Here is a 15,395-nt window from a genome sequence, read left to right as displayed (position 1 = left end):
GGCATACAGTTTTCCCAAAATACATCAATCTAAGCAGATACTCATGCATTTATTGTAATAGTATAAGTTAAGAAAAATATCTCACCACAGCAATGCTAGCAGGAACAAAATTAGCTTTGTAGCTACCTATGAGTCAGATATACCTAAAAGCAAGAACAGCTATGTGAACACAGCTTTTAAGTCCAATCAGCACCATACACAATTAGAGGTTCATTAAAATTCAATATTTTGGAATCCTATATGCCCACATCCATGTAATTTCTCGAAGTCTGACACGTTACTCAATAACTCAGCATAACAGTAAGGTGCTCCTTGCAAATACCCAATAGGTATTGTGAAATAGGACCATATGTAGCATGTGGCCAGTATCTTCCAATGATCTGATACCATGCTGTAACTGCCACTTTTAAATTATGATTATGTCTAATTTGGAATAATTATTTAAACTGTATTTGTTTTTTGTACTATTTTTAAACACTGTAAAATTAATGTTTTATTATACTTTGGAGCTTTTCTTCTCTGGCTTCTACTGAAAATGGGCTCCTACCCAGTTGGACTTTCTCAGTAATCAAATGTCAATAAATAATAATAAAAATAAATGATTTTTATACATTTACAGGTCATGCCATTGCTACCTGTGGACTGAGTGGGACCTCAGTGAACAATTTATTGAATTGTGACCTATCCAACTTATCTACGCTATCATTGAGATGACTACTTCCAGGAGGCTTCAACATGTCCGGGCATCCAATTGAACCAAGGAGGAGACCACTCAGATGCTGACCGTCTACAGTGAAGTAGAGCATTGCATTAGAGCCAGACCACAGAACTTCTTGATGATCGATATATGGAACTGGATTGTGATGGAGCTACAACATCATGCAGATATTTACAGGACTTGAGTGCAGGTTCACTACTGCTGTGATGACCTGAGTCAGAGATACTGAGGATCTTCATTGGAGGGTCACTGAAGTGTAGAGACAGCCAGTGGATGCCTACAGTAAGTGTCACAATCATGTGTATTCATGTACATTACTAAGGAATTCAGAGATATTGCTGTGTCTCATATGCCAGATATATGCCTTTTAAATCCAATAACTAGCTGTTCTGAGAATTTGCTGATCTTGATAATTGAGAAAATAATGTGAATGCTCTCCCGGTAATTATGTGTTCAATTCCCATAGGGTTTATTTGCTGAATATTGTTTATCATGTACATACTAACAAACATTTTACATGTTTCTGTTTACCAACATATAAGGATATCATTTCACACATCCAGTATAGTCATGTATTACTGATGCCTATAGTGCCTAAGTTGCTGAGGACTATGCATTTTTCTGTTACCCATAATACATTGAGAATATTGCCCAGTCTATCTATGTATGTATGAATAGTAACTCATGCAGACATTTGCTAATCTTTTCCACTTTACAAAGTGCACAGTATTATTAAAATGTTGTTTGTTTAATGCAAAACCAATGCATGACCAATTGTCTAAAAATATCCTTTCTGTTGTAAAACTTGATGCTATCTGGCAGTTTTATGGAGTATGAGAATCTATAGCATTTATGTGTTAAATGTTTCTGTATTTATCCATTGTCAGTGGCAGTATAGATACATACACACACACATGCACGCGCACACACACACACACACACACACACACACACACACACACACACACACACACACATACACTTAGCAGTTGGTTAAGATAGAAGGTATGATGTGATGATGTGTGTAAGCTCATCCTGTAAAGCATGAAACCAGCATGCATATATCTTGACTAAGTGTGGGTTCAAGTCCACATAGGGAAGTTCTCATTATATTTGGATCATTACGTCTGTGTAAATGTTTTGAAAATGCTGCTTTAGTTACCTCCTAATTGACATCAATGGTTATTTTGCACATAGTTATGACTATAGATTCTTAGATTATTACTACACCAATGACCCAGTGGACCTTTCTGAGCCTAGCCAAGTTTTGAAAGAATTTTCACCTTTCTCATTAAAACCTATACCCACATCTACCATAAAAAAACTACTTCAGAAACTGAAGCCATGCTCTAATGCTCCAGATAACATTCCTTCATACTTTCTTAGCATAGCTGCCGAAGCCATTGCCTACCCCATCAGCATTCTAATCAACCGCTCTATCCAAGAAAGCATAGTACCCCAAATTTGGAAAAAGCTTTTATCATACCTTTACATAAAGGTGGCAATAATAACAATATTACTAATTTCCGTCCCATCGCTACCCTGTCTCCCATCTCTAAACTCCTAGAAAAGTGTATCCATCTACAACTCCTTCCACATCTCTTAGACAATCACCTACTAACTCCCACACAACATGGATTTAGACCCAGTCACAGCACTATGACAGCCTTCCTCTCCTTCCTGGAAACTGTAAATAAAGTCCGGGACTCCAGTCACATTGTTTCTACCCTCCTACTTGACCTCTCTAAGGCCTTTGATACTATCTCTCACAACCTACTTTTAACTAAACTCTCTAAGCTTAACCTATCACCTTCCTCTCTGAACTTGTTCTCCAGCTACTTATCCAATAGATATCAACAGTAAAATGGAAAAAGGCCACCTCCTCATTCCTTAATACCCCAACTGGAGTTCCCCAAGGTTCCATACTGGGTCCCCTCCTCTTTAATATATTTATAAATGACTTCCGCAATTCTACCCCTTTCTCAAATATCATCCAATACGCAGATGATTCAGCTATTATCTGTTCTGCCACATCCATCCCTACACTCCTAAAGCTTACACAAGATGCATTTTCTACCACTGAACAATGGATGAAAAAATATCACCTAGCACTTAATGCCTCTAAAACCAAATGAATGGTATTTACTCCCTCTAAAGTCACCTCTTTTAATATAAACACATTCTCTATCACTAACCATGACAACACATCTCTGGAAATGTTGTCAGAGGCCAAATTACTAGGGGTCCAAATTGACAGCCAGCTTAAATTCAATTCCCACCTTCAACTAAATATCAAAAAAAAAACATCAAAAACTAGGCATGCTCTACTGACAAAATCGTTATCTCACACCCTCCGCTAAAATACTCTCTCTACCTCATTTCTTATCCCCTCCCTTCTCTATGGAGCCCCACTCCTAACTAACCTACAATCTTCCCTTAAAACACAACTTTCTTCTTGCTATAACAAAATCATCAAGTTCGCTACCAGCCATAAGTCCTCCACCCACCACTGTTCTTCTCTCCACAAACTAAAATGGCTAGAACTATCCAATCATCTCACCTACACCCAACTTACTCTTGCACATAAGCTCATTTTCAACCCCTCCCTCTGTCCCTCCCTTTCCTTTGCCTTTAAAATGCACCTACCTGACAGAATACTAAGGTCTAACAACCAAAACCTAATAGCATTGTATAAACCAACTCGTCCCCCAGGTAAAAATCTCCTATCGTATGGTCTAGCACGGCTCTGGAACTCTCTACCACCATCCATTCGTGCCACCTCTAACCACTTTATATTCAAAAAATCTCTTCACTTACATCTAATATCCCAGTGAGAATGTTCCTGCTCCCACCCCACATAATTTACATTGGCAAATTCCATTTTACTTTCTCTCCTAACTCATACATCCTTCCCTTGTACTTACTAAGCTATTTACAGAGAATGTATTAGAATGCACCTCTTAAGTGCAAGCTTCCTAAGATGTAATGACTTCTCAGTATTTATTCTGTAATGTTCCTTTTTTACTAGTCTGTATCATCTGAAATGTTTTTCACTAGTCTGTACTATTTCTAATGTTTTGCTCTAGTCTGTAACATTTGTAAAAATTGTAATCTAAAACCTATTGTAACCTTGCTTGTTTTTGGAGCTTTTCTCCCCGGGACTCCATTGAAAATGGGTTCATCTTGGCCCAATGGACTATCCTGGTAAACCAACTGCAAATACATATATAAATAAATTATGCCTTGCATCCAAATAGGACATTGAGAGCCAGGTATTTATAGGCTATGTCTGTTCATAAGGGACATGAGTGCCAGTCCTGGTATAAATTTCCTATTCCCCATCCATTGGTCTAGGTTGCACTTAAACTGGGTAATAGATGAGCTCAGGTTCACATATGTTCCATAGCAGGGGCAGTCTATGGGACACATGTTCTGTTTAAGCCACAGACAAAATTCATGTCCCTAGTCCCTGTATTTCTGATACTACTTAACTTATGAATATGTAGGAGACTCATAAGTGTGGGGTTTGTGGATGCCTTGTAAGAAAGCAAAGATCACCCCTTAGCAATTTATAGGAGAATGAGTAAAGGGAAAGGGCTTTAAGAAACTCTGCATAAGGCAGGTTTGTTATGCTTTGTATTCTTTTTGTAAGGAACCTCTGAGATTGCTCTAGTTGCTGCATATACCCTGTCAGGTACATACTAATGAGAGTGTAATACTCTATGATTGGTCTGATATGGGTGGAGTATAGTGGGATAAGGAACTCTTGGACCTAGAGGCCATACCCTTACTTATAATTTGTGCAACATAAAAGGATTTCCTCATCACTGTGACCACATGGTGGTCAAAGGTAAGGTTACTGTTTATGTACATGCCTAGATCCCTCATCACTGGGTTAACTTTTAGGGGAAAAGCATCTTCATCCCTTATCACTGTAATTGTATGTCCTTTTTAAGGCTAGCTATACTTCACGGGGGATAATCAAACCTTGTACCTTGAGTCAGTGAAATAAACACCTTAATCATTATGCCAACCCCGAAGCAGTGGTGATTTTTAGATTTCTATGACAATCTCCTTAATCCATAATGGTCTGTCAACAGCGGATCTTTTACTATAGTTTTATGTGTAACACATTGAACATAATGGGATAGTTCTGTAAAAAGAATGTGGAATATGATAACACTTGTAAATTGAATTTAATGTATAAGTTATCATTATTTATTCAAATTCAACACCCTTTTCATACTTATATTTGGAAGGAGTGAAATGGTCAGATATACGTTTTGATTGTAGGGACATCCCCTGATATTAGGAATAATTTTGACATATAATTTCTACTTTGACAACAAAATATATGTAAATATATATATATATATATATATATATATATATATATATATATATATATATATATATATATATATATATATATATATATATATATGTTCTCTGAACTAAACCGCATTTCTGTGTATGTGATGTACAGGAATTTGTAGTTGTTTGGTAACAGCAGCAATGTGCTACTTGACAGTGTTCCACTGTGTGAGGTATGAAATTTTACAGTTGCATTTTTGTGTTGTGACCACTGTGCTGACATACATTCATGCTTGCAACTTTATTTTCATAAAAGCACAGCACATTATACTTCTTGAAAAGTGTATGCCATGATCTTATTACTATCCCATCCCTGCACATTCATACCTCTGATTTGTTTAACTGCATTTCCTCCATACCATCTCAGGAAAGATAGATTGACTAGGCAAGTAGTTGTTAGGGTTAGAGTGTGAACATGGTTGACAGCTGTAAGTTTGAATCTCAGGTCCTCCAGTCTGTGTTCAATTCTCTTCCAATGTGTGAAGGACTGGGTATGAAGCATTCAAATTTATGTTTGGAGATTATGTAATGTTGCTCAATTTAAAAGCTAATGAACATGAGCTGAATAATGTTATTTTATGCCTACATCATTCATACATGCTTTTTACTTTTTGCAGGTGATGAAGAGTGCACTAGGAGTCGGTCCCTGTGTATCGAGCAGAGGCACAGGGAGGAGGAGCAGCACAGGAAGAAAGATGTGTTGATTACTTTGTCAGACTTTGTAAATAAAAATAGATCTGATCATTGTTACAGGATTGTTTTGCATTACCATGTATACTACTTCTAATGCAGGAATACTCATCATGCATCTGTAAGGTAAGTGGAATAGTCAAACAATCCCTGTGATTACAAGTATGAATTACATAATAATATATTTACATATGAGTTAGCAGCAAGCCATGTTTGTGGAAGATAATGTTTTGAATTGTATGTTACAACCTAGATGGCAGTCATTTATGTGTAACTGTCATACTCCTCTTGATTGTGAAGTCTAACATACAAGTTAATAGTGTTTTATTTGTTGTAATGAGGTGTTGGTACATTTGTATGAGGGGATGTGGGTCTTAGTGATCAATCTGTTGTGCACAGCCTATCTTTTCACTTACTGAGATGGTGTCTGCTGTGTTAGTGTTCATACTGTTGTTGACTATGTATGTCATGCCCTACAGTTCAACTTGAATACCACAACTGCTTACAACATGTCTGATGGTTTGTTTACAAAATATTTGTATCCTGAGCTTAAAGAAAGTTGTGCATATATGCATTCCTGTTCAACATTTCCAAATGTCTGTTACATAATCAGTATCATGCTGTCAGCATTTTGTTGGGTTATACATAATGATTTCTAGTAAATGCATACAGGGTACTGATACATTTGGAGACAGATAGTGCTGTGTGTAGGACATAAGCTGTGTTTTCATATGTCACTGTGTTTAGAATTGTACATTATTTCTAGTGTTGTGTTGCATTCCAAAAATTTGATGTTGAGTCAGCCAATGACCATGTTGCCTTGCTCAACTCTTTTTCATATAGTTTTTATATTTCCCACTGGGCTGTCATCTCACTGTGTCTTCATTATACCAATATGTTAATTGGTCACTGTTCATATAACTCATTACATGCACGGATACCTGGGTTACAGCTGACGTTCACACACCAACATAAATGTGCAAGGCACACATACAAGACAGGAACATGGAAATAGTGATATTCTCTCAGGCAGTCATCTGGCCAATGCGGTGAGGCATATATTACAAGTATTATGCAGTGCAAGTCACAGTATTTGTGTTATGTTGTCATTTTCACAATATTGTTTTGCAAGGTAGACTCATCTAAGTGATGCATGACACAGTGTCATGGCTTGCTTCTCTTCAAATGTCAGGATATGTAAGTGTGCTGTCTGTGCACATGCTTGTTATGCAGAATGATGGCTGGTAAGCAAATGTTCAGGTAATAGCATGATTTCCACAGGTAAGCTGCATTATGCATGCCATGGCATGGCCTCGAGTAAGCTGCTTACATTCTGTGATGGATAAAGTGCCCATTACATGGGCCTGTATCGAAAACATCCATAAGTACAGATAATAAGACATAGGGAATGCGTTGTATGCATGAGAAGCCATCCGCTAGCAGCAAATGTGTTTACTACACTTGTCATGCATAATTATTTTAGGCCATTTCATCTCAAAATGTGCTGTTTAATGACATCTGAAATGTATGCTGATATACGTTTATTTTCATATGCAGACATCACATGTTGATGGATGGTACTTAATGTTTGTTAGATTTCAGATGTGCTCATCAGTTTCTGTTTAATGTCAGCTATGATTTTCAAAGGAATGTGTTTCCTGATAGACGTGCTTTTCATTGTTATGGTTTTGATTAATGACTTGCATTGCATATGGTGATACACTTCACTGTGGCCATACCTTATACTAAGGTTTCATAGTAACTGTTTTTTGCCTGAGCATTGTGTCACAGAGGGTTTTTATGTTGTCATCAAGTAGTAGTTATGCATATGTACTTTCTTTATTGTATTGTGATTCACCTAGATAGAGCATAGGACCTATGGGTGCTCACCCATTACATGTCAGAGATGAGCACATGTCGGACCACTGCCCAAGTCTTCTGATGACAACAATGACTAAGACAATGATGATGATGAGGAAGCTGGAGATGAATGTGTCATCATCCCTGCTACAACCTTGAGTTGATGATGCAAAGCACTACAACAAGATGATTATTTGAAACAGATGCAGGAGGTGATGATGGATGTCTGTAGGACACAGATGTAGGACATGATGAGTAATTCTTTGCAGGATATGGCACGGACTGTGCAGGACATATTCAGGGGAAATAATTCATGATATTCATCATCATCAGGGTGAGCCCTCAGGACAGTAAGATTGTGTGATCCAGTTGTGTAAGGCTCCCACCATGGTGTTTGTCATGTAAGTGATTGAATTGTATAGGCACAATTGTGCATGAATAAAAGTTTGCTGCTGTTCTTATGTCATACATGGCCAAACTTACACTGTAGATTACATATGACATTTAGCATTAGGTTGCAATGTGTGCATGGCACATTGCCACATTAGACCTATATTAAACATTCATCTGTCCATGAGTTTCAGCAGTTAACATGCTGCTACTGCGGCAAGAGTTCTACTGCAAATGTGAGTTAATGACAGGAACTCGCAAACATGTAGCCCATATTCCACGTATACCACTTTGGTATGGGTATGATTTGTGGGTTGCCATGCCATGTCTGTTCAACAGCAGGACATGTCCTTGCTCCTGTGTTTTATATGACACTTTCATGCTGTTACACTGTCATACTGTCACTGCATGTGTTTGCAATGATGATGCCATGTTGTACCATATAAATGTTTCTGCTAGCTATGAACAGTCCTACTTAACTGAATGCATAAACCGCCAATGTACCATTCATGTATACAGTGTGGTAATGATAATTTAGTCAGTAACATTACAGTATGTCTTCTATAGCCTGTGTTACATTTCTGCATTCAATTATCCATTCCTTATCCATGTAAATGTACACATTTCTGCAAATGGTGAACATATGCACTAATTTATGTACATTTCTCTGCACATACTATGATCAATAGAGAAACACCATTGTACTCTGGGACTGTGAGCAGTCATTGATTTCATGCTAATGTGCTGTAATGTTGTTCACAGGGCAGTCGTATGCTCAGTCATACCCATGGTCAGTGATATTTAACCGTAGGTGTTTATTCCACATATTGTTTTACACTGGCATGACATTATATATGTATATGTGATACTGATTCACAGTTTGTTTATCTATGCCTGTTGCTGCTATATGATTGCACAATGCTGTGTGTGTGTGTGTGTGTGTGTGTGTGTGTGTGTGTGTGTGTGTGTGTGTGTGATATATACCATTTTTGTTGATGTCAGTAATGCAGTCTGCCCATGTGATGTACATTGACCATTCATTTGATGTACTGTAAATTGACTACAACACCACCCAATGTGGTGGACACAAACATTTGTAATGTGTCCCCTTACATACTGTTGTCCTGCTTTACCATTTGCCTATGCAGCTTTTCTGCTATATTCTCCTTGATGCGGGCCCATGTTTTCCACTTCCCTTCCACCTTTGTAGTTATGTCATATATCTTGGACATATGCATGGTATGTGTTCACCTTTCTAACTCTTGTCCACTGTCATGTGTTTGTTTTGAACATATCCAATATGTACTTGTGCGTATGTGCATTGACATTCCTTTCCAGTATTTTCCCGTTAAGCCAATGAAGGTCAAACATATATGTCTGCATCTGTGTGTTGCCTTTGATATGGCATATGTCTGTAACATATGCATTCCATTACACATCTGTTTGGGTTGTATACACCTACTTGTGTAGGTAGCAGTCAGTTGGTTGCTTTGCTACAGTACTGCTGTTTGGCACTGTCTTTGGTTGTTTGCCTTTCACATGCATGGTCAGAGGGTCATTTCTGTCCTCTATTGGTATTCTATAACATATTGTGGGCTTCGTTTGTTCACCTGTGCTGTTGCTTGACTTACATTTGCACTTCTCATAGACTACTTGAATAATGGAATCAATATCCAATTCATACTGTGATAAATATGTATTACCCTACAACATACAACTGCCATCAGTCATACACATCCAGGTATAATTGCCACACAGTTTGCAAAATGTCCTACCACAATAGTGCATAACATTTCACCTTGGCTGGTATGATCCCCACCCTGTTTGTCAATCTTCCATTGCCATTTTGCAGAGTGTGCCATCTGTGTAACTAATGTTATTTCCAACCTTTGTCTTTCATCTCTTGTGATATTTGCTATATGAGCATACCTGAAATGTTTAGTTTCTCCTCCTCTATCTCTGTCTTTTTTATGGATTCTGTTGGAATCTGAAAATGAAAGCAAGTATATTTTACTACTAAATGAGATATCCCATTGTTGTCACTAAGCTTACTGGAGAGATTCTTGTAGACGTACTTATGGATGTCATGCAGCTAACATTGGGTAGTATAATTTCCATAACTTTGTTAATGTACATCAAACTTTTTAAGGCAGTTTTCATGACTTACAGAGTGGTTGTGACTAATATACAGTACCCCACTGCTGCTGTTCAACTGTGTTATGCACAGAGATATTGCATGTTCTCTGAGGCATATTTACGTACTACAGGCTTATCAGTAACTTTTGCACTGATATTGGTGAAATGAGCTGGATTCTATGAACGTTATAGAATCCATCCCACAGTCTTTCTTTTGTTAATACAGCACTAATATACAGATAAAAATCTAAAAATATGGATTAATGAAGTTTAACTTTAAAATATATTTCACATTACTGTGCTCATTAAGATGGGAATTTTCAGCACCATTTAGTTTAATCTGTCAGATATATTCTCTATAAGTCCAGCAATACATCATTTTCATAATTTCTGTAACCTTCTATAACCCCCACATGGAAAAATGCAAATTTCTCAAAATTAGAATAGTCCATTGCATGCCTAAACAAAGGATGTACATTTCTTTACAGCTAGCAGATGTTCATACTTTGTCCTGGTCCACTTCATTAAACACACACCAGTGAATGACACTTGACGACCTTTATTAAACTTCCATAAACATGATTGCTAACCAATAATTATACATTTCAACCAAAATATGACACAGGTGATAATAACATCCATGAAAGAAAACATAAAATAACCATAAGGGCAGAGTAACCACTCACTCTTGATAAGCAACATCCCCCACTTGCTCACTTATCTTTGTACTAACAAGGCAGCATTACCCCGCTCACCTTCAATTTATTGAATTACACCACCATCCAAATAAGCAGCTCTAGTTGCTTATTAACTTATCCAACAGACCAACCATGCACTTTCCTTCCCAACTTATTGAATTGCACATCCAACACCAGAGGGAGAACAGAAGAGGGCAAGCCTGCCCCTCTTCTCCCCCCACCAGCCTGACCAGGCAATTCCTCCTCTCTCTCACCAAGCTTCCAGTAATCTAACCTCCAGTAAGGCAGTAGGTTAAACATCATTCAGTGTATCCACTCTCCCTAACCAAGCTGGATCCAAGTCACTACCTCCTAACCCAGTACATAACTAACAGAAACAGCCCAGCACCTAAAAACTGAAAACAACCCACTGACCCCTCACCTATGCTAAGATAGCAAACCATAACCTCATCACCTATCATAACTACTGCCATGATTTAATTAAACCATACCACCCGACCATAGGAAGCCTCACAATAATACCAAAAGCCTTACCAGCCACTGGACCCACAACTAAGCCCACCACCATTACAGCCATGCTGAAGCAAATGCATACCACCATGCCACATTGCTACCCCATAATACCACCCAATGGAAATGTTATTATATATATTTTTTTTTTGCTGTCCAATTAATGTAATACCCCTCCTAAATCTCATCTGAGTTTCATTTAAATAAAATGCTACCATCACACCAACTACCCATTATGCAATAAGACACACTTAAGCCTCCATCATGGCCGGTAGCAGTATGATCTCAAAACACCACCATTGTGGCCAGTATCACCAACCACAGACCAAGCCAGACAAAAACTAACCCACACAATATACCAACCAACTATACAATGCCCAATGCCACCAGGTCACAAAATGTCTGTGACACACTACTACTGTACAAAATGCAGCTTCTTTAAACCACCCAATAGATATACTAACCACCAAAATGAGATTTCCTTTCCCAATGGATAAATTACCTAATAATCCCACTAAACCCACTATTCATTATCAGTCCTTATTATACACAAATAGTAAATACTGCATGGGAAATAAGTTTGACTTAGCTAACCTAAAAAGATCCTAAATACCTAATCCAAATAACTGCTTATAACCCCATAATTGTTGTGACTCCACCCAACCTAGCCCAGATCCCCAACAGCACTGACATACCTTTAACAACAATAAATAAATATAAATTACCAACCAGGACTCCCACCCCATCGAAATCCATTACCTTGGAATCCACTTCCTTCCAGCCAGTAGCTGCTGCCCCCTTAGCATTCTCCCCAGTATGACCACCTTGCTCATCACTGTAGCAATTCAGACATCTGATACCAACTTGCTTCCACCATCTGGAACCTTGCTGAGTAACACCACAGCAACGAGACTACCCAACACCACACCGCCATCTGCACAGAGACAAAACACATGCATTAGTGAGTATACCTCACCCATTTGTTACACAGTACTGCAGTGGCGTACATCATCATTGGCAATGAGAAAAAACAGTCAGTTCAAGGAAGATTTAGACCATACCATACCCTGCCAGTACAGTAAATTATGGGCCCTGCAGTGATATCCATGAAGAAGAAACAACTTACCTAACATCCCATCCCCTAACCTTACCATGCCTCCCCAAAATGTTAAAGTATACCACACTGCAATTATTCTAACTAATGTAAAGTGAAGGTATGATAACACCTATCCACCCCCTGCACATGGGGACCTCCTCTGACTATTTCTCCATAGCCCAGCACTTATAGGTAAGCTAAAGGTTTGATGATCACACAATAATGTTCCCCAGTACTGCACCATGCTCCTACTGCTGGAATTGGCCTTGAGTGTCATAAGCACAATTTTTTTTTTCTTTTTCCTCCTTTTTGTCCCCTCACCCCCTCCCCCATAAGTAACAGTGGGCCTACTTCCTCACCCTAAAATATTGGTCTTCACCTAGAAAAGATCCTACCCTAACACAAATAAACCGAAGAACAAAACGTGAAGCTTAAGTGTCTGTCACCATCCTCCCACGTCAGTGTCCCGTGATTTGCCAAAATTGGCTAGAAACCACAACATCACAAACTTGGACCAAAGTCTGAGGCAAAATCTGAACATTCTGCAAAATTTGTACCTTCCTTCAGATTCTGTGTTCAAGCCTGTTAACAAATGTCTGCCTACCCTCCTCGGCCGCCCTCAATACTGCAGTGATAAATTTCCTTAACAGTGGCATATTATAATCCTGGCCCAGTACTGACAAAAACTGTATGACAACCCTACATGGCTCCCTCAGTTCCCATATTTGCTTATGCAACATTGTTACCTGCTCCACAAATTTACCCTCATCCATAACTTATTTCCCACCAAAACCTAATCAAAATTAACAATGACCTCAAGATTCAGTTGCTGGAAGTTGTTGTGATCCCGAACCAAGCAAGGCTAGAAGACTGCAATCAGGAAATCAAGGTGTGTTCCTGTCCCCAAATACAGCACTCAGTGCCAGAAACCAATCAAACAACTGGCAGCAGGAAAACTGCTAGCCAATGCACCAGTCTCCATCCAAACACCAAACCTTATTCCCAACCTTATCACCCTGCCAGCCAGCAAAACACCATTTGACCACGTCCAGCCGCCACCCACCCTCTCTGGTCTTGTGCGCATAGCAATAACAGATTGCATAGGAGTAGACACTACTCTAAACTAGCCCCCTTACCTTCGATAATCTTCCTCAGAAATTAACTTGATCAAATATGCTGACACTGCAAATTACAGTCAACTGCAAAGTACTTACCCCTGCCAAGTATTGAACCCGGGACCATGTAAACTACTGTATAGTGCATGAGCCCATTAAAACACTCAGCTCTAAGCCCCTCCCCACAACTCTGTAGAGCTAAAAATGTACAGCCAATCCTTGTGCACCAAACAATTGGAGGAATTATTTTAGTTATTAACAGTAGCAGTGACCATTGTGCCCTTCAGCCTAGCATACTTACTGCAAACTACCTCAGTAAACCCAAACGTCAAAATTGTTCTTATACATAATATCCCTACCAGTAAGAACTCGACTTAATATCTACCAAATGTAACTGGCCAGAAAACAAAGCTCGTACACCAAATGTAAATATGTGTCACTTACCCACACAATATATATAACTCTACCAAACAAACCACAAAAGAACAAAACTGCACTAGTACCTACCAGTCGCAACTGTAAATAATGAATTCCTGTACAAACAGGAAACAACGAGACAGTACATCGAATAAAACTCCTCATTTCTTAGCATCACCTCACTCAAAATGACTGAGGATAACATAAAGTAAATAGCACAATGCACTGAAGCACCCTGCCATGATACCTCCCCAGCTGTGACAATCATAACTCTACATCACTCATAGCCCGCGAAAAGCCCCAACAAATGCAGATGAGAGAAATGCATCATTAAAAACCCAAATCCCAGTCAAAACTGCTCCTAGTAAAATTTCAGTTGCTCAAATTAGAAGGCACAAAGCTAGTCATTCCACCAAATCTTTACAGCTGAGAAGAAGCATAGAATTCTGCCTTTCAGGCTGTTAAAAGACACCCAATCAGTTCTTTAACCAACTACTCCCCTGTCCCCATCTGCAAACCAAACTCAAACCGACCAACTGAAGCCCCATCCCCACTCCACAGAAAAACTCTCAAGGAAGCACACAAACCCAATGAGTCAGCGACACCCACGGACAGAAGATAGACTAGAAACACTGAGCTATTGATGTAACATATATCTGAAGATGGAAAACTTCTCTATGTTTCACTAGAATTAAGACTTCAAAACAAATAAAATATCCTACGCATTCCTAAATCACATTCTAAACCTAAAATTTAGACTTCTTTAACCACAATCAATTATCAGAGATACAAAATTGGAAGACACTACACAAGAAATGTCATTCACTAATACTGTGCCCTGCATGAATAATGTGGCTAAAGTTTACTATTGTACTTAACCGTGGGAAGTGAGCCAAAATCCAGGGTCAAAAGTGAGTTAAAATCAAGTGTCAAGAGTACTGGTAAAGTGTTTCTACCAATTTTTTTAATATGATTTCCCTTTTCATTTTGAGCAGTCAGCCTATGCCCAATCCTTCCACCCACAATGCACCTCCTCAGTGTGCCCCTGTATGCTGGAAGCCTGTGAACTCCCTAGCTGCTGATAATGATGCTGAAACTAAAAGGAAAAGCCCCAATGACTAAAGCTGTTCAAACGACTTACCCCCGCCATTGTGCAAACCGAGATTTTTGTAGTCTCTACTTTCATAGATAAACAAACACTCATTCGCAGCACCCTCAAACTTCACAATTAGTGCCACACTGCACCTGCGCAGTATCAGCCATTACTCATCTTCACTTGCAGCCCATGAAAAGCTACTCACAGCTTCAGCTGAGTGGAACCCATTGCTGGCAGCATGAACAAGATGGCCCTGCTCCCACCCATTACAGGCGGCATAGCACTTCTCCGTTAC

The 15,395-nt window shown here is 38.9% G+C and overlaps 1 long non-coding RNA gene across 1 annotated transcript in view; it reads left to right on the top strand.

Moving 5' to 3' along the window:
• The first annotated feature begins 623 nt into the window (after positions 1-623).
• LOC122800852 overlaps positions 624-15,395 on the top strand; it is a 259,237-nt gene continuing 244,465 nt past the window's right edge. Inside the window, exons 1-2 of the long non-coding RNA XR_006364650.1 lie at positions 624-1,000; positions 5,710-5,908. This is a non-coding gene — a long non-coding RNA (uncharacterized LOC122800852). The remainder of the gene's footprint in view (positions 1,001-5,709; positions 5,909-15,395) is intronic.

Source organism: Protopterus annectens, chromosome 4.part1 (genome assembly GCF_019279795.1).
Source record: "Protopterus annectens isolate FY-2018-M chromosome 4.part1, PAN1.0, whole genome shotgun sequence".
Lineage (NCBI taxonomy): Eukaryota > Metazoa > Chordata > Ceratodontiformes > Protopteridae > Protopterus > Protopterus annectens.
Note: the sequence above shows the minus strand (reverse complement) of the source record. Positions and strands in the feature narration are given on the sequence as shown.